The following is an 18,753-nucleotide window of genomic DNA, read 5'->3' on the forward strand; positions in this document are numbered from 1 at the left end:
TTTCTTGGCATTTCACAAGCTGGTACTCTGTCCCAAAGTTTTGATAAGAGAAATTCTATAATTGGTAGGTTTACATTTTTAAAGAGAACACTTTTGTCCTCTACTAATGGGATTAAAGGCCCCAGTACCCTTATGTTCCTTGTTCCTAGGATTTACAAATCCTTTTAAAAATAAAAGCCCACCATCTGGTTTGACCGAATGCCAGCCCATCTGGTCTCCCTATCACCCTATCCTGGTAGGTTCCAGTCTGCACCCTTAGGCATTGGCCCCCCTCCCCTGCACCTGTTCCTTTCTCGAGCTCATCAGCCTTATGGACTTCTTGGCCTCCTGAACATATTTTCCACAGGCCTCCACCCTCCCTAGCCCTCTTCATTCTGTCTGCACCTGCTATTCAGAGGGCTTCCAGGGCCACCCTTTGCTTTTCCTGAGATAAGAACTTAGATTAAGATGTATTCAGCCCCATATGAGCAAGGCAGGGATGGGAAATGAGATTTCTCCTAAACAAACAGATTTTTTGGCTCTCTCCGTGGCCACCATCAGAGTGAACCATGTACTCATCTTCTCTCACAACAGACTTTGTGGTTTATTGAAGTAGGAAAGATCAGGGCGGGTGAAGAGCAGGGCTCTGGGACGGCCACCGTAGCTTCCACCTATCTGACTAGAGAGATCCACAAATTCTTCTCCCGCCAGCCCTCAGGGACTAAATGTGGGACTGAATCTGTGTTTTTGTCATATTCTATCATTAATTCTCTCTGGTTATCTGTGAAATACCGCATCTTTTATATTCCAACTGAAACTACGAGAGACACAAAGGGAAAGATCCGCTCCTGGTATTTCTCTTTTTCGAGCTGTTTGTACTAAAAATGTCCTGATCTTCCTCTTCTTTGTCTTCACTGTAGCTTCTCATACTTCGCTGTTCTTTCTCTACATTTTTCAGACTCAGGGCCAAGCTACCGGTTGGAATGACGTGAGCACCTATCACGGGTCCCCTTTGAGAATGTGATGCCACAGGTACAGTCAGATGGTGTCAAGAAGGACTAAGCAACTCACACTGGTGAGTGATGGTAGCTCTCATTAATTAACCTGGTACCATCTGCTCAGAACGTGTGCGCAGAAGACCCCATGGATATTTCTCTCAGCCATCATCGTGTCTACGGATTCCTTATCAGGACCAGAATGACTGGTTGACAATACTCTGGAGACCAATGAGGACCATCACTAAGAAGGCAAAGCACGTGTGAAGCATGCATAGTCCAGGGGCCCAGGCTGTTCTCCGTCTCGTCCACCAGGAAATCCTTTGGGCTCTGCCTTTATAACGTGCCCTGAATCCAAACACTTCTCATCACTTCCATCCTGGCTTTGGTCTAGATCACTTCCATCCACCACCTTTGGTCTAGATCAAGGCCAAAGCCACCTAACCAGTCTCTTGGATCCAGCCCAGCTGCCGAAGCAATCCTGTTCAACATAAACCACATCCCATCACTGCTCTGCTCAGAATCCTCCTGTGGCTCCCGTCTTACTCTGAAGAAAGGCCAAAGTCACACCTGCCTCACAGGGCCCAAAAGGACTTGCTCTGATTCCTCTGACCTTGCCTCCTACACCCGCTCACTTTTCCTCAGCCTCACTGGCCTCCCTGCTGCTCCACTCACACCAGGCATCCTCCTGCCTCAGAATCTCTGTGCTCACTGGGGCCCTTCCCCCCATCCCCCATGCCAACAGCTCCCTCCCTCAGCTCCTGCGGGTCTCTGCTCCAGTGTCACTTTATCAGTGAGGCCTCCCCTGTCCACCCCATAACACTGCTTTATTTTCTTTCACAGTCTTCTGTGGAGACTGTGTAACCTAGTTATTGTGTTAATTGTCCATTGGAACATAAACTCCAGGAGAACAGGATTTCTGTCTCTTTTGCTCACTGCTCTTTAGTGCTTCAAATGGTGCTGGGCTCCCATGAGGCAGGCTAATGGCTACTTGTTTGGGGGCAAATGAATCGTCTGGTGGGGCTCCCCAAGCAGACATGAAAACAGACCTCTCAACTACGAGGCTACTCAACTACTCTGTTGCTACAAAGGCACCATCTGGCTTTTTGTCTTAACCTGTCCATGCCTTCATTCCTAAAGGTCTAGGATCATAAAAAGCTTTAGGACAGCTGTGACCATTCCAAAAATCTAAAATTGAAATGCAAAAGAAATAAAGTTCTAAGATCTTAAAGCTAAGATCTTAAAAGTATAAGCAGTACAAAAAGACAAGAGAAAAACGCATACACAGTTTTACAAAGGAGACCTTCAGAAGCGAGATAAAATTAAAGAGCCTATAACCCTCTGGAATTTTATGCGGAGGGGATGATTATTTGCCCCTGCACTTTTTTTTTTTTTTTATCATTAAAGGGAATTAACGCCTTACAGAAAAGAAACTAGACCCGCACTGGAATCAAGAACTCTTTAATGTTCAAGCTAGGTCATTTGAGAGTTAGTTTTACTAGATTAAGAGCGTTTCTTTGATGTTTCCTGGACCCTCTCATAGCTTCCAATCAAAAACCAAAGTCAAGTTCAATTCATTTACTCCAGGGGAGTAAATATAAGGGGTGTGTGTGTGTTTAATTAATGGCACTAGAATAGCTACAGACAAACCTGTCAACAATGTCACCTCCAATTTCTGCAAAGTCTCCCTAGGATTTAAGATCAAAGCTTCAACCTCTTAAGAAGGCTTGCCAACGAGAAACTGGCCTTCTTTAAATGGGAACTCATAAAACTTAAATTAAAATACAAATTGTCAGAACGACTTTTGACATGGTTTTCCCTGTATCACAAGGCGAAAGAAAGATTTACAGATGCCTCTTAAAGTACAGTCTTAAGCAATTATTTACTGCGGCCTAAAAATTACAAGAAAAAAAAGCCCATAATGTTTAACTGGTTGCTGACATTTAAACAGGAAACAGTTATTTCCAGAGGGGACAGATAGTATTGTTTGGAGCCTATCTGAACAAATGAAATGTTTAATATGTGTTTGAAGAGGGGACAGAAGCATTTGTGGTTCAAAGAAATCCTAAGATAAAGTTGTCCTCAGGGACAGTCTTTCTGGTAGGAGGCACTTTCTAATTTTCGCTCCATAACAGAAAAGTCTCAGTAATACCAGACCAGGATGGGGATAATGCTGAAGAACTTTTCAGGCTCCACTGGATTCCAGCAAGTGACCCAATAATAATGGCAGATAATACTGGCTCCTTACCACATGCCAGGTACCATGCTAAGCACTCTGTATGGATTGTTTCATTTAATTCCCACAATAATCCTCCATGCTGCTGCTATTATTATTATTATTATTATTATTATTATTATTATTATTATTATTCATACTTCACAAATGAGAAAACCAGGCCCAGAGAGCTGAGGTAATTGGCCCTCGAATACACAGCTACTAAGTGAAGCAGAGATTTGAACTGTGACAGACTCTAGAACCCAGTCTCTGAGTCACTACCAAAACCCACAAGCTAGAGTTATCTTATTGATTTTATGTCTCCAGTGCACCATTCTTTGAGGTCAGAAACCTCGGGATTTTCATTCATTTCCCCAATCATTCATCTTTTTACTCATTCGGTCTTCATTCAATGAGTATTTGTTAAGGCCTATGTTCAGACATTATTCTCAGCACTGGGGATACGGCCCCTGTTTTCATGGAGCATACCTGTAGTGAGGGGAGGTAGACAATAAAATAATAATTCGTTAATATATACTAAGTCAGAAAGTGAAAAGTACAATGGAAAAAATTAAAGCAGGCAGGGGTGATCAGACATTAGAGGGTCAGAGGTGGCTACTTCACACAAGGTATTCAGAGAAGGCCCAATGTGAATTTGACAATGATGTGAAATCCTCCAGAAGGTGAGGGAATGGGCCCTACAGATTTCTAAGGAGTCTTCCAGGCAGAGTGGGGAGCCATGGCAGGGCTTGATGTTTGAGAAACATCAAGAAAGCCATGGAGTAAGGAGCAAAGGGAGTAAGTAAGGGGAGAGAAGGAGATGAGGCACAGAGGTCATAGGGACAGATCATGAGGGCTTGATAGGCCATGGTAGGGGATACTCGCTGCTCTGTCCCCTGGGCCAGGAATGGAGCCTGTTCTTAGCAGACACTCAACAAACATTTGCTAAATGATTGAATTAATACCATTGATTGCTGTAAATGAAGGAAAGGCTGGGGAGGGAAGAGAAGGGAAGAAGCAGCTTACTGGGGGTGGATGAAAGAACAGAGAGGAAGAAGGAAAGGGAAGAGAGACCTCACATGAAGCTGCTGACTCAAGGGCCTCTGGGAGTCTTTGCTCTTCTAATAAACCCCAGCCCATGAGCGTCCAAGGCGTTTTTCTTTAACTGACCCACAGGAACACAGGTCAGGTATGAGAAAAATGTTCAGAAGCTGACCTTGACTCAGGAGAATGATACGGGTGAAATAGCCAACAGATGTCTGGAACACCAAGGAAGCTTTGATTAAGACTGTGGACTGCATCCCATAGATCAGTAAGAGGGTTGTTTTTAATCACTCTAAATAATATCCTTCACTGTAGGCACTTCTCCACCCAAATCTGACCTCAAAAGTGGGTCACTGCCACCAAGCCTACCTTGGAAAGGTCTTGTTACCACCATGGAGCTGGTTATTCAAAGAGAAGATAAAGGTCAAAGACAACAAGGCAAAAACTCTGTTTTCTTACAAGGGACCAGTTATGCTGAGCAGAGAAGCCAGCAATGTGCTTTCCACTCATGAGATCTGGTTCTCCAGGCACTTTTACCATGATTAGAAAAAGCTAGGGGCGCCTGGGTGTCTTAGTCAGTTGGGCGTCAGTCACGATCTCTCGGTTTGTGAGTTCAAGCCCCACGTCCGGCTCTGTGCTGGAGCCTGCTTCGGATTCTGTGTCTCCCTCTCTCTCTGCCCCTCTCCCACTCGTGCTCTTTCTCTCTCAAAAATAAACATTAAAAAAATTAAAAGAAAAAGCTAGAAGCCACAGAAAGAGCTGCTGTCCTCCCCTCTAGGCTTTTGCTGTGAAGGGCCCCCCATCCTCGTTACCCTTCGATTCTCCACATTTGCTCCAGAGCAGTCCCTGGCAGTTAAGGCCACATTAACAGCAAAAAGTACTTAGCATTTCTGTTGCACTTCACAGTTACAAAATGCTCCACGGTTAGGGGCGCCTGGGTGGCGCAGTCGGTTAAGCGTCCGACTTCAGCCAGGTCACGATCTCGCGGTCCGTGAGTTCGAGCCCCGCGTCGGGCTCTGGGCTGATGGCTCAGAGCCTGGAGCCTGTTTCCGATTCTGTGTCTCCCTCTCTCTCTGCCCCTCCCCCGTTCATGCTCTGTCTCTCTCTGTCCCAAAAATAAATAAACGTTGAAAAAAACAAATTAAAAAAAAAAATGCTCCACAGTTATAAAATTTTCCCCTAACCCCAACCCACAACTGTCTGAAGAGGGGACCAAAAGGACAAAGGTTTTATAATCCCTGTTCTTCCAGAGAAAGAAAACCAAAAGGTCTATAATTTGTTCCCATCCAAATTTAAGATTAGTTCTTAAGTGTGATGGGTTTCACACCCTTGCTGTAAGGTGTCTTCTATTTTCCGTTCCAAGACCTTGTCATCAGTTTCTCCTCTCTCATCCATTTTCTGCCACCACAGCTTGGCGCCTCCTCAGTGTCTCCTCCCTCCACTTCTGGAGGGTAGCAGTTGTGAACAATCAACTGTGAATGCGTCTTGCTAGCACGCTGCCCGGGCCGTAGCCGCAATGAAGGACAGCAGAAGAAACAGGGTTGGGTCTGGGGTAGGGAACAGGCAACATTCTGACAACCACAGAGTCTGTCAAGCGGGTTGAGATTTGTCTCAGGTTCAAGATGAATTAATACATCCTTAACAAATCAGTACAAGGCTGTAGCTCACAACCCAACCACAAAAAGGTGCTATCGCGAAGCTCGTCAAGAACCTTACAAAATGTGCTGTGTAAAACCTCATACACTGAGTATGAGGGTAGGACTGTGGTATCCCATCATTTTTAGGACTACTTTTCTCCCCTATGCTTACAAAAACTCAATATAGCACTGATTTACATGTCATTCCCAAGGGCTAAGTTTTCTCCTACACACGCATGCATACACACACACACGTAAAAAAAAAAAAAGTCAAATAAGAGAAGAGTGATAAGAAAAACATGAAACTAATTCAAAAACACTCCTTTTTAGTTTTAAAGATTCAGATATATCTTTTTTAAACCATTAAATTTACTTTAATGAAATTAATGAATTTAATTTTCAGAACCATACTTCTCTGCCCCATCATGATATACGGTAGGAGCACTGCCCTCCTCTGACTCCTAATGGCCACCTACGTGTCATGTGCCATCACCCATGCTCAGGAGCCTTTGCCTGGAGGGCCCCTGGATGAACTTATGGAAGTTTGGGAATCCCTAAACCATATGCAAAATTTGGTGATGTGCTTTTTTTCTATATGGATGATGATCCATAGTTTCTAGCAGGTTCCTAAACGGGTTTGTGATCAATCTCTCCCACCAACTGCTAGAAAATGGTCAAGGCCACTGCTTTCAATTATCAAAGCTGGATTGAAAACCAGAATACATTCCAGTTACCACTCAGGATATATGTACCCTGCCTTTCAGGGGTTTTCTTTGGCAGTTTTATTCTGTGGTTTCCAAACAAATGCACATTAAAAAAAAATCTGCTGAGCAATTTGGCATCCTTTTCTACAAAAGAAAGATAACTGTGTGTCCTCCCTCTCTTGGCCAAGTGACATTAAAAAAAAAAAAAAGGTACTTCATAGAAACATTTTGATCTCATTTCAAGAAAAGAAAGCTAGCCTGGTTCGGTTATGACCTGAGGTGAAGTCTTTGACAGCATCCCTTCAGGGTCTACTTTAACAGAACCACCACTTCCAGCCCGTTAAGCTAGGGTTCTACAATCACCACACGTTCCCACAGAGAATTCCCACAGTGCTGCTGGGTGAAAGTTGGGCCCATTTGGCAAAAATAAATAAGGATTTACTAAAGACAACCAACCCAGCAAGGAAGAGAACTTATTTCCATTTTCCCTCAAGTGATTAGGGTTGGATGTAATTCTAAAACAATACCAAATGAAATTTTTCTGGTTAACATAATGCTAGGGCATAGCTACAGAGAGAAAAGAATAAGTGTTTGTCATGTTGAGGCTAAGCCCTGTCTTTTGTTTCCTGCCATGCTTCCCAGAGCTGAGCAGGTGAGCCATGGCTGATCAGGGCACGATGTCCTGAACAGAACAAAGCTGAAGGTGAATGAGCATGTGACCCTCACTTCCTTGAGCAGCCTGTGACCATTCGATGTCTGGAGTCAATCTCCCTGACAAGAACTCCTTATTTTTATCAAATTGTGAACAACTTCTCTACTAGACCAAAAAATTTTATTGATGTTGTATTAGTTTTCTATTGCTGCCACAACAAATTACTACAAACTCCATGGCTTACACATAAATTGATTAGTTTATAATTACATAGATCAGAAATCCAACACACAGTGTCAGCAAGACTGTGCTCCTTTCTGGAGGCTCTAGAAGAGAATTCATTCAGTTGTCTTTTCTAGCTTCCAGAGGCTGCCTCAAGTCCTTGGCTCATTGTCCCCTTCTTCCACCTCCAAAGCCAGCAGCATGGCATCTATCTGACCCTGTTCCCATCCTAACAGCTTTTTCTCTGATTCTCTCTTTTGCCTACCTTTCACTTTTAAGGACCGTTGTGATTACATTCGAGCCACCCATATAATCCAAGATGATGTCTTTATTTTTAGGTCAGCTAATTAGCAATCTTAATTCTGCTTTGCCTGGAACCCAACATATTCATATTTCAAGGACTAATCCTGGACATCTTGCGGGGCGGGGGTGGGAGGGGCCGGGCATCATTCTGCCTGCCATGGGCGGGTATGTAAATTATTACAAATGTTATATCGTCTATCATTTTATGAGCTAAATTGTTTTTCTCCACCTGATAAAGCATGAACCAGCAAGAGCACAGGACTTTTCAAGAAGGATGTTTTCAATGCTCTTTTCAATGTCAGAAGCATTGATACCCAGAGATTCTCAAAGCCCATGTTATAATCCTCTTTTCTTCCATAAAATATTTGTATCTTCCTAATAGTCACAAGAAATAAGATCTAAGTCCAATTTACCTTCCAGAAAACTGTCTTTATTTTTTTAAACCCATGACATCTATACCATCCAAGAGTTTTCTTGCCTATGGGGCCATCAACATTCAAATCTAGAGAAAATCTATTTAAACTCATGTGCTATAACACAAATCTAAGAAATGGCTTTCATTTTCTAAGAAATTCTCACCCTAGCAGGATATCCAGTATGTCTGTATTTTAAGCTGAGAAAGGAAACAAAGGAATGCTAGGATTTCCTGAAAGCTTTCCTACTATATGAATGGGATGAGCATGCCGCAGCCAACTGACCAATAAATCTCAACCTTTTCATGGATGGTAGGACAAAAGACTCAATAGGTGAGCCGCTGGATTTGTTTCCACTTGATTTTGTGGTGAGTTGGAGAGGGGAGTTACTAAAGTAAATTAAGAGAATGGTACGGCCTATGTCAGTGGCAGAAGTTAGATTTAAATAACTTTCAGAAGAAACAAAAGTGTGGGAAAAATCATGCTATGAGTTTAAGAGTGACATTTAAGTGTTACTGCTGTAAGAGACCAGCACCTGGCATTGAGCTATGGTGACCACTGTTAAGATGCTGTGAGGCCCTCGTCTAAGGTTAGATTCTAGAATTTGCTCCTAAGAACTCTCTGCTCACAACCCTCTGTACTTGGACCTGAAAGAGCAGAGGGAAGATATTATAAAATTTGCCTCCCACTAAAAGAGAAGGAAGTAATGGAACCTCATGAGCACTGCATACCAGTGAGATCTAAGAATCTTGGGCAAGTGCATAGTCTAATTCCAGAACTAAATTAAAAAATTATTTTTAAATGAGGTTTAACATCTCAAAATACTTACCCATCTTCTCATGCTAAGAAAGCATTTGAGAGCTGAATGTATTGTGTTATAAGCTTTTGAAAGAAGGCTTACTATGAGTATCTCACAGCTTCTAGGGGAAAAAAAAGATTTTTTTTAAAAGTGTACATGCACTCAAGAAAATGAGAATAAAGCCACAAAGGGGAAGAAAATATTTTCAAAAGACATATATGATAAAGAACTACTATCCAAAATATACAAAAACTCTTAAAATTCAACAGTAAGAAATTGCACAACATTATTTAAAAATGGGCAAAAAGAACTTCCAGTTTCCAGTCCAGCATGTAAAGAGCTTACAAATAGCCACTGCACCCTAACAAGCGAAAAGCTGACGAAACTGGAAAATGAACAACTATTCTCAGATCCATCAGAAAAGTAAGGCCACGGGGCAAACCACTGCTCCTTACTGAAGAGACAGACAGGCAGATACAATGAATCATAACTTATCGGAGCAGAAATGGAAAACCTGAATTGTAATTGATGAATTGCTGGAGGTTCAGTGTGGACAAGACTAAGAGAGAGAAACTACAGGGGGACCCAGTCACAGAGAGGCTGCCACACTTTGGTGAGTTTTACCTCCACGAACTTGAACAGCTTCCCATGAAAATATCAGAGAAATGTCTCCTGGTACTTCTAACATGGGAAGGTGAAAAGGAACCATCTTGAAATACACCAGAGTACTTCGTTCATAAGAACACCTGCTCTCAGTAAAACAATTTTACCAGAGCCTCATCTACCCAGGGAAAGGAAAATAGGCCTTCTCTAGCCTTAGTTGCTAGCTGATAAGTTGTTTAGTTGCTTTTTCTCATTCTACCTGAGGCAGGTACTGAGAGCCAAACAGCAAAAATTCATCCTGAGAAAACAAGGTCAGTAGAGAGTCAGGGGTCCAGCCACAGAAGGGGTATATTTTTGGAGTCTAATTCACTTTCCTCTCTCTTTTCTTTCTTTCTTTCTTTTTTTTTTTTTTTAAGGAAAACATTAGTTCAGTTCCAAGTCATGTGGGACAGAGGTGAGGGGGGACATTAGTCCAAGGGAGGAACTCATGTAGGAACCCCTCCAGGTCCTGGGGGGGGGGGTCCTTGCTGAGGGAAATACCCATCTCCAGGTCCCTCCACATTAGTTATCCTTTCCCTAAGGGACAGGAGGAGAAAAAGCAACAAAGCAACTAAGAAGCACTGGTGAAGTTCATGGTCCAGGGGCAGAGGCTCACGGTTAGACTGAACCTAATCATAAAACTATAGAATGCTTCCCTTTCCCCCACATTACAAGTACATTATGAAAGATTGATTTCCTTTTACTGGGTACATCATATCCACCTCTCATCAAAATATTACAAGGCATGTTAAAAACAACAACAACAACAACAAAACCCCATCACATTTTGAAGAGACTGAACTAGCATCAGAACCAGAGTCAGATATAGCAGGAATGGTAGAATTATCAGGTTAGAAATTTCTTTTAACTATGAACAACATGCTAAGGAATTGAATGGAAAAAATAGACAATATACAAGGACAGATGGATAATGTAAGCAGAGAAATGAAAATTTAAAAATTTTTTAAAGAAATGCTAGAAATCAAAACATTGTAACAGAAATGAAGAATGCCTTTTACGGACCCATTAATAGATGGGCATGGCTGAAGAAAGACTCTCTACACTTGAGAATATAAAAATAGATACTTCTAAAACTGAAAAGCAAACCAACAAACAAAAACAAACAATACCCCCTCCCCCAAAAAAACAGAATATCAAGCACTATGGGACAATTACAAAAGGTATAATATATGTGTAATGGGAATACCAAATGGACAAGAAACCAAAATAATATTTGAAGGAATAATGAAGGAATAATAATGAATGCGAATTTCCCCAAATTAATGTCAGACACAAAACCACCAATCCAAGAAGCTCAGAGAACACCAAGAAGAATAAATGCCCAAAATGCCACACCTAGGCATATCATATCAAACTTCAGAAAATCAAGACAAAGAAAAATCTTGAAAAAAGCCACAGCAAACAAAATAAAACAAAAAACACTTAACCTATAAGGGAACAAAAATCAGCATTATATCCAATTCTTCTCAGAGGCTAAGCAAGAAGAAAGTGAATGGAAATATTTAACATGTTGAGAGAAAACCCCACCAACCTAGAATTCTGTACTCTTCAAAACTATCCTTCAAAAGTGAAGGAGAAATAAAACTTTCTCAAATGAACAAAAACAAAAATTGAGGGAATTTTTAGCCAGTAGACCTGCCTTGCAAAAAATGTTAAAAGAAGTTCCTCAGAGAGAAGGAACATGATATAGGTCAGAAATTCATAGCTACATAAAATTCACACAAGGAAAAGCAGACACTCTGAATAGACCTATATTAAAGAAACTGAATCAATAATCAATATCCTTCCAAAACACAAAGCATCAGGTCCAGATGGGTTCACTGGTAAAGTCTACCAACATTTAAGGAAGAAATTATATCAATCTCTAAAACATCTTCCAGAAACCAGGATCAGAGGGACTACTTCCTAACTCATTCTATAATGAGTTGGCCATTCTATAGGCCAGTATTAACCTAAAACCAAAACTAGACAAAGACATTATATGAAAAGAAAACTACAGACCAGTATCTCTCATGAATATAGATACAAATATTCTCAAAAAATTAACAAATCAAATCCAACAGTGTAAAAAAGAATTATACACCATAACCAAATTGGATTTATTCCAAGTATACAAAACTGGTTCACATTTGAAAACCAGTTAATGTAATCCATAACATCAATAGGTTAATAACAAAAAATCACATGATCATATCAACAGATACAGAAAAAGTATATGACAAAATCAAACATTCATTTGTGATGAAACTGTCAACAGACTAGGAATAGGGAAAAATTTCCTCAACTTGATAAACAACATCTATAAACATCTACAGGTAACATATTTAACAATGAGAAACTCAAAGCTTTCCCACTAAGATCAGGAACAAGGGAAGATGTCACCTCTCACCACTGGTTTTAAACACTGTACTGGAAATTCTAGCTAATACAAAAAGCAAAAACAAAACCAAGAAAAGGAAGTAAAAGTATACAGATTTGTAAGAAAAAAAATAAAACTATCTTTCTTTGCACACTGACATGATTATCTATGTGGAAAATCTTAAAAAAAATCAACCAAAACCTCTGGGAATGAAAAAGTGATTATAGGGGCACCTGGGTGGCTCAGTCGGTTAAGTGGCTGACTTCGGCTCAGGTCATGATTTCGTGGTCCGTGAGTTCGAGCCCTGCGTCGGGCTCTGTGCTAACAGCTCAGAGCCTGGAGCCTGTTTCGGATTCTGTGTCTCCCTCTCTCTGACCCTCCCCCATTCATGTTCTGTCTCTCTCTGTCTCAAAAATAAAAATAAACGTTAAAAAAATTTAAAAAAAAAGAAAAAGTGATTATAATAAGATTGCAGAATACAAGGTTAACATGCAAGTTAATTGCTTTCCTATATACCAGCAATGAACAAGTGGAATTTGAAATTAAGAACACATTACATTAGCACTTCCCCCAAAATAAAATACCTGTGTATAAATCTTTAAAAAAAATGCAAAGGATTTTACAATCCTTTACAATCCTAAACTACAAAACTCTTATGAAAGATATCAAAGAAGAACTAAATAAAGAGAGAAATGTTCCACATTCATGGATAGGAAGACTCAATATTGTCAAGATGTCAGTTCTTCCCAACTTGGATCTATAAATTCAACCCATTCTCAATCAAAATCCCAGGAAGTTAATTTGTGGATATTGAGAAATGGATTCTAAAGTTTATTTGGAGAGGCAAAAGACCCAGAACAACCAATTCAATATAGAAGGAGAATAAACAAAGTCTTAGGACTGATGCTACCTGACTTCAAGACTTACTGTATACAACTACAGTAATCAAGACTATATGGTACTGGTGAAAACAAATAGATCAGTGGGGCAGAAGAGAGAACCAGAAATAAACCCACATGAATACAGTCAACTCATCTTCAACAAAGGAGCAAAAGCAATACAATGGAACAAAGATAGTCTTTTCAACAAATGATGAGTGATAGAAGAACTGGATATCCACATGCAAAAAAAAATTAATCTAGACACAGACCCTACACCTTTCATAAAAATCAACTCAAAATGGATCACAGACCTAAATGCAAAACAAGCTATAAAACTTCTAGACAATTACTTAGGAGAAAACTCAGATGACCTCGGATATAACAATGTCCTTTTATTTCTTTTTTTTAATGTTTAATTTTTGAGAGAAAATGAATACAGGAGTCATGAGCAGTTTGTCCACCATTATATTTAGACAATGGAATGTTACTCAGCACTAAAAAGAAATGAGCTATTAAGCTGTGAAAAGACATGGAGAAGCTTAATTACATGCTACTAAGTGAAAGAAGTCAATCTGAAAAGGCTACATACCCTATGATTCCAACTATATGACATTCTGGAAAAGGCAAAACTATGGAGGCAGTGAAAAGATCGGTGATTATCAGGGACTGGGGTGGGGGAAGGGAGAGATGAACAGGCAGAACACTGAGGATTTTTAGGGTAGTGAAACTATTCTGTATGATAGTATATTAATGGATACATGTCATTATACATTTGTTTAAACCCACAGAACATACAACACCAAGTGTGAACCCTAATGTAAACTATGGACTTTGGGCAATAATGATGTGTCAATGATTGTAACAAATGTACCACTCTAGTGTGGGATGTTGACAGTGGGGGTATGTGTGGGGGCAGGAAGTATGTGGAAAATCTCTATACTTTCCACAATTTTTGCTATGAACCTTAAACTTCTATAAAAAATAGTCTTTTTAAAATTTTTTTTTAATTTTGTTAAGGTTTCATTTTATATTTTTTGAGAGAGAAAGACAGAGAGAGAGAGACAGAGACAGAGAGAGACAGAGAGAAGCAGAGCATGAGTAGTGGAGGGGCAGAGAGACGGAGACAGAATCTGAAGCAGGCTCCAGGCTCCGAGCTGTCAGCATAGAGCCTGATGCAGAGCTTAAACTCCCAAGCAGTGAGATCATGACCTGAGCCCTAGTTGGACTTACCCGACTGAGCCACCCAGGTGCCCCTATTTAAAAAAAAATTTTTTTTAATATTTATTTATCTTTGAAGGAGAGAGAGAACATGTGTGTGAGCAGGAAAGGGGCAGAGAGAGAGGCAGACAGAGGATACGAAGTGGGCCCTGCACTGACAGCAGAGAGCCCTATGTGGGGCTCGGACCCACAAATGGTGAGATCATGACCTGCGCCAAAGTCAGACACTTAACTGACCGACCTACCCAGGTGCCCGCCAAAATAGTCTTTTAAAGTACTGTGTTGACAATAATGGTACAAGTCTTTAGATTTGTCTATCCCACTAAATGGGTGCAGATTCTGGGTAATGTTCACTATTGTACCTTCCAACGCAAGGGCTCATGACAGACACGAATAACATATAAAGCATTATTTACTTGTTAGATGGTTCCTAAGTACCTACTGCCACATACCATTCCTCTCTAAGGATTCAGCTGTGAATAAGACAGACATGGTCGCTAAGTAGGGAAGACAGTCAAGAAATGAGAAAGATAAATAAGAAAGATAATTTCAAAAGTATTAAGCTCCATGAAGAAATCAAAACTAACAGTAATCTCCTAAGCACTTAATATTTGCCAGCCACTATACTAAGAACTTCATATTATTGAGCTTAAGCCTCATAATAACCCTATATTAGGGTTATTGTTCATTCTAATGTTAGAGATAAGGAACCTGAAGCTAGTAAGATAAAGTAACTTGTCCAATGTTGCAGAGCAAGTCAGGAGTGCAAAACTGGTATCAAATTCACTTTTGACTCCTGAACCCATTACACTCTATGCTTAGCACATGAATCTCAAAACTAAAAGACGGGAAAATTGCTTTTCCCATAAAGTATCCTAAAACTCTGAAAGGAAATGGAAGCATATTTGGCATTATGACAAAATCTATGGAAACAAAATATTTTCAAGCTTCATATTTTTTTAAATTTTTATTTGAATTCCAGTTAGTTAACATACAGTGTTATATCAGTTTCCAGTGTACAATACAGTAATTTAACATTTCTATACATCATCCTGTGCTCATCACAAGTGCCGTTCATAATTCCCATCATCTACTTAACCCATTCCCCTTCCCTCTCTCCTCTGGTAATCATCAATTTGTTCTCTACAGTTAAGAGTCTGTTTCTCATTCTCTCTCTCTCTCTCTCTCTCTCCCACTCTCTCTCTCTTTTTATCTTTGCTTGTTTTGTTTCTTAAATTCCACATATGAGTGAAATCATATGGTATGTCTTCCTCTGAATAACTTATTTTGTCAAGCTTTATATTTGACTGACTCTTCTCTGTGCTGTGGAAAAACTAGCTTCACTTAGTAAGATCAGCTCCGTTCTTGCTGGTTATTGGTACATCCTATTTTACATATGAAGGTGTTATTATTCCAGGCATCATAAAGTATGAATTTAAGATTACTATCTCCATAGTGATAATGTATTTGCATAAATTCTCCAAAACTTTCTCATTTACCATACTCTTGTCCTCCAAGAAGAGTCCCCTTTGGGAAGCAGCAGATTCAGGTTAGTGGATCTGGCCGGAGCACATCGAATAAACAGAAACACTCCAGACACACAGACCCAGCTGTGACCTTGATGGTCCGTGACCTAGTTAAACACCCCAAATCACTGGCCAACATCCAGTTTTGTTTGGGTAATATCCACCTCCCCAAATCCTCTCTTAATTGTCTCTGTCACAGAATCTAGTTCTTATGTCCCAAAGATTGTATTAATTTTAACTATACACATTGATTTGTATGGTGATTTAATGTTACTCTTCCCCACTAGCCATTAAGTATGAAGAATACAGGAGTCACGACCAGTTTGTCTACCATATACACAGCACCTTGTACAGTACAGGATGTGGTACATATTAAACATCTGGTAACTATCATTTGAATAGAGGAATGAACAGGAACATTGATATTCAAGTGAATTGCTCACAACTATGTGAAGAGAGTAATGTAGTTTCCAAGGAAAATCAATTGAGGATAGCTGAGGGGTATCCCCAAATCAGCCCTTCCTTTAAAATGGCATTAACAAATCAAGGGAAGTGATATGGTATGCTTAGAAAGAGATTCTAAATCAGAAAGAGGTAGGTTTTAATTCCAGCTCTGCCACTCACTGATTAAATGTTTCTGGGCCTCAATTTTCTCATCTGCAAACATGGGGGGGTAATAAAATGATAAATAAACTGAGATAAAGCCTGTGAAAATACATGGCCAGAAAACATGGATAGAGGAAGTAAGTTCAAAGAGCCACTGAGTTAGTCTCTTCTCTGTGACCTAAGCAAGCAAATTCAAGTCAGATTGGTCTGAAAGTACCATGTTTATGGATGCCTTCCACCTTTATCCTCTCCAAAGGTCCTCTACTGGAAGAATTCACTTGCTACCAAGAGTCAGTTCAGATTTGCCCAGTCCTTTCCAAACTGTGAACTGAGCGCCAATAGTGACTTACCAAAAGTTTCTGGAGACCTATTCACCACTATTGTTTGTCTTTGGAAGTCTTCTTACTTCTGATATGAAAGTTACAGATCAAGGAGAATGATCAAGAATAGGCCAAAAGTAGCTAATGACAGCTGTCTGAAGAAAAATCTAGCTATGTGTATAAACTTTTCATGGTGCGGGGTGCCTGGGTGGCTCGGTCAGTTAAGCGTCCGACTTCGGCTCAGGTCATGATCTCACGGTCCGTGGGTTCGAGCCCCGCGTCGGGCTCTGTGCTGACAGCTCAGAGCCTGGAGCCTGTTTCGGATTCTGTGTCTCCCTCTCTCTGTGACCCTCCCCTGTTCATGCTCTGTCTCTCTCTGTCTCAAAAATAAATAAACGTTAAAAAAAAAAAAAAAAACATTTCATGGTCCTCAGCGAGGGTCACTAGCTGAGACAGGATTCTCCCTACATTTGAGGTTAAGTATTTTCAGTGGTACCTAACTCCCTTACTTTTTTTAAGGGTATGGTGGAAAGAATATATGTTTAAGTGGAATGTATGTGTGAAGTTAGAGAAAACAAAATCACAAAGGCCTAACACAAAGAGCTAAGCCACAATCCAAAACTTTCTCTTAGGTTAAAAATGAAGTCTGTGAGCCCTAGAATTAACTGAACCATGGTGAGAAGCACAGAAAACTGGATTCTTGGTGAACTGCTGACAACTCCAAGTAAGAGATAAAGCAAACGCATGGAATTAGACATATATGACTTCAAGCTGCTTTCTATTGGTCAATCACAAGGACTCATGTTAGCAGAATGAAAAAACGTATATAAAAGGACTTTTTTAATTACATAAAGCTCCATACAAGAAAAGCCACATGATTGGAAGTCTTAAGGAAAATCAAAGTTCGACTTCAAATAAGCTTTCCTCTGGGGGCACAAGTCTTTCTTGTGCCTTCAATCCATTCTTGACTTGTTAGGATTAGCACATCCTATAGTAACTTCCCGGTGTTGATTTCACAAAAGATAAGCAATCTACTATTAAGAAACTAAGAGAAATCATAAAAAGTTATATCAGAGACTCACAAACAAGTATACCACAATTTACTAACAAAAAAATAGTATATCAAACTCATCTTCGGGGTAGGTAAGTTTGTGCAATTTAATTGCTTACGTCCCAATTACAGACATGAAAACTCACAACGGCCAATTTAAGAATCAAGTGTTTCACAGAATCTGTATTTTGGTTAAAACTGAACAAAGATGAACATCTGGTCACAAGATCTAAGTGAGTGGGAAATGGGAGAAATATTCATATTGAAGTGCGTACATACATGGACAAATCCACATTTCCACGGAGGAAGCAAAATAAACAAGATTTATTTCTCTGAACTTCCGCAGAACATGTTATAGTTTCATTTTTTACACCACCTTAAGTGGTTGTCTACTTGTTTTATGAGTGTAAGCCTTATCTTTTGCAGTAAAATACTAAGTTCTCAGGGAGTGCAACCAGGTTTTGCACAGCATATGTAATTTGAAGGGTCCTCTCTAAGAAAAAGATTACAATACTGTGAATATAAATGATGTAGACAGTATTGCAAGTAAGTGAGGGTCCCTGGAGGTTAAGTACCAACAGCTTCACAGTAAATTCACCACAAGGGTGAAAAACGACCAAGTCCTATATTTCTCTTTCACCCAAATAGTGTCTTGCTGTGTCCCGGGTATTTTATAGGCATTTGGCACTTGTTGATTCCATTCATTTCAGAGGCAAGCAAAGGACAGGAGTAGGAGATGAAATTTAAGGCCAAGCCTTGGCTCATCCAACAGGTCAAGATAAACCTTAACTCTTTCGTTCAGTTATACCTTAAATGATAGTTTGAACTGAATGTAATTTGAATTCATGTTGATTCCGTTATTTAATAACTGTCATCCAGTTACTCTTTTAAAAATAAAAAAATGTGTACCTCCTATAAAAGAACAAAGAGAAGATTTAAAAAATCATCAAATAAACGCTGGATGTACATGAGTCACAGACTAAACACTCTAGTTCCTGTGTGTATGTCCACTACTTATGATGAACAGCTGGAATTCACGTGCGCTTCTTTACTGGCTGTGGACATCTGTGGCCTATTATCAGTAGAGCTACCCATAAGAAAAAGAGGTTGTCAATTCCAAAGAAAACTTGTAGGAGTTTTTGATATGTTGACCTATTTCCTCATAC

General features: G+C 40.0%; 1 protein-coding gene across 3 annotated transcripts in view; it reads right to left on the reverse strand.

Annotated features, from left to right (window-relative positions):
- The window catches only part of RGL1 (ral guanine nucleotide dissociation stimulator like 1), a 259,274-nt gene that overhangs the window by 65,828 nt on the left and 174,693 nt on the right, over positions 1-18,753 (reverse strand). The window lies entirely within an intron of this gene.

This window comes from Felis catus, chromosome F1, assembly GCF_018350175.1.
Source record: "Felis catus isolate Fca126 chromosome F1, F.catus_Fca126_mat1.0, whole genome shotgun sequence".
NCBI classification, from domain to species: domain Eukaryota; kingdom Metazoa; phylum Chordata; class Mammalia; order Carnivora; family Felidae; genus Felis; species Felis catus.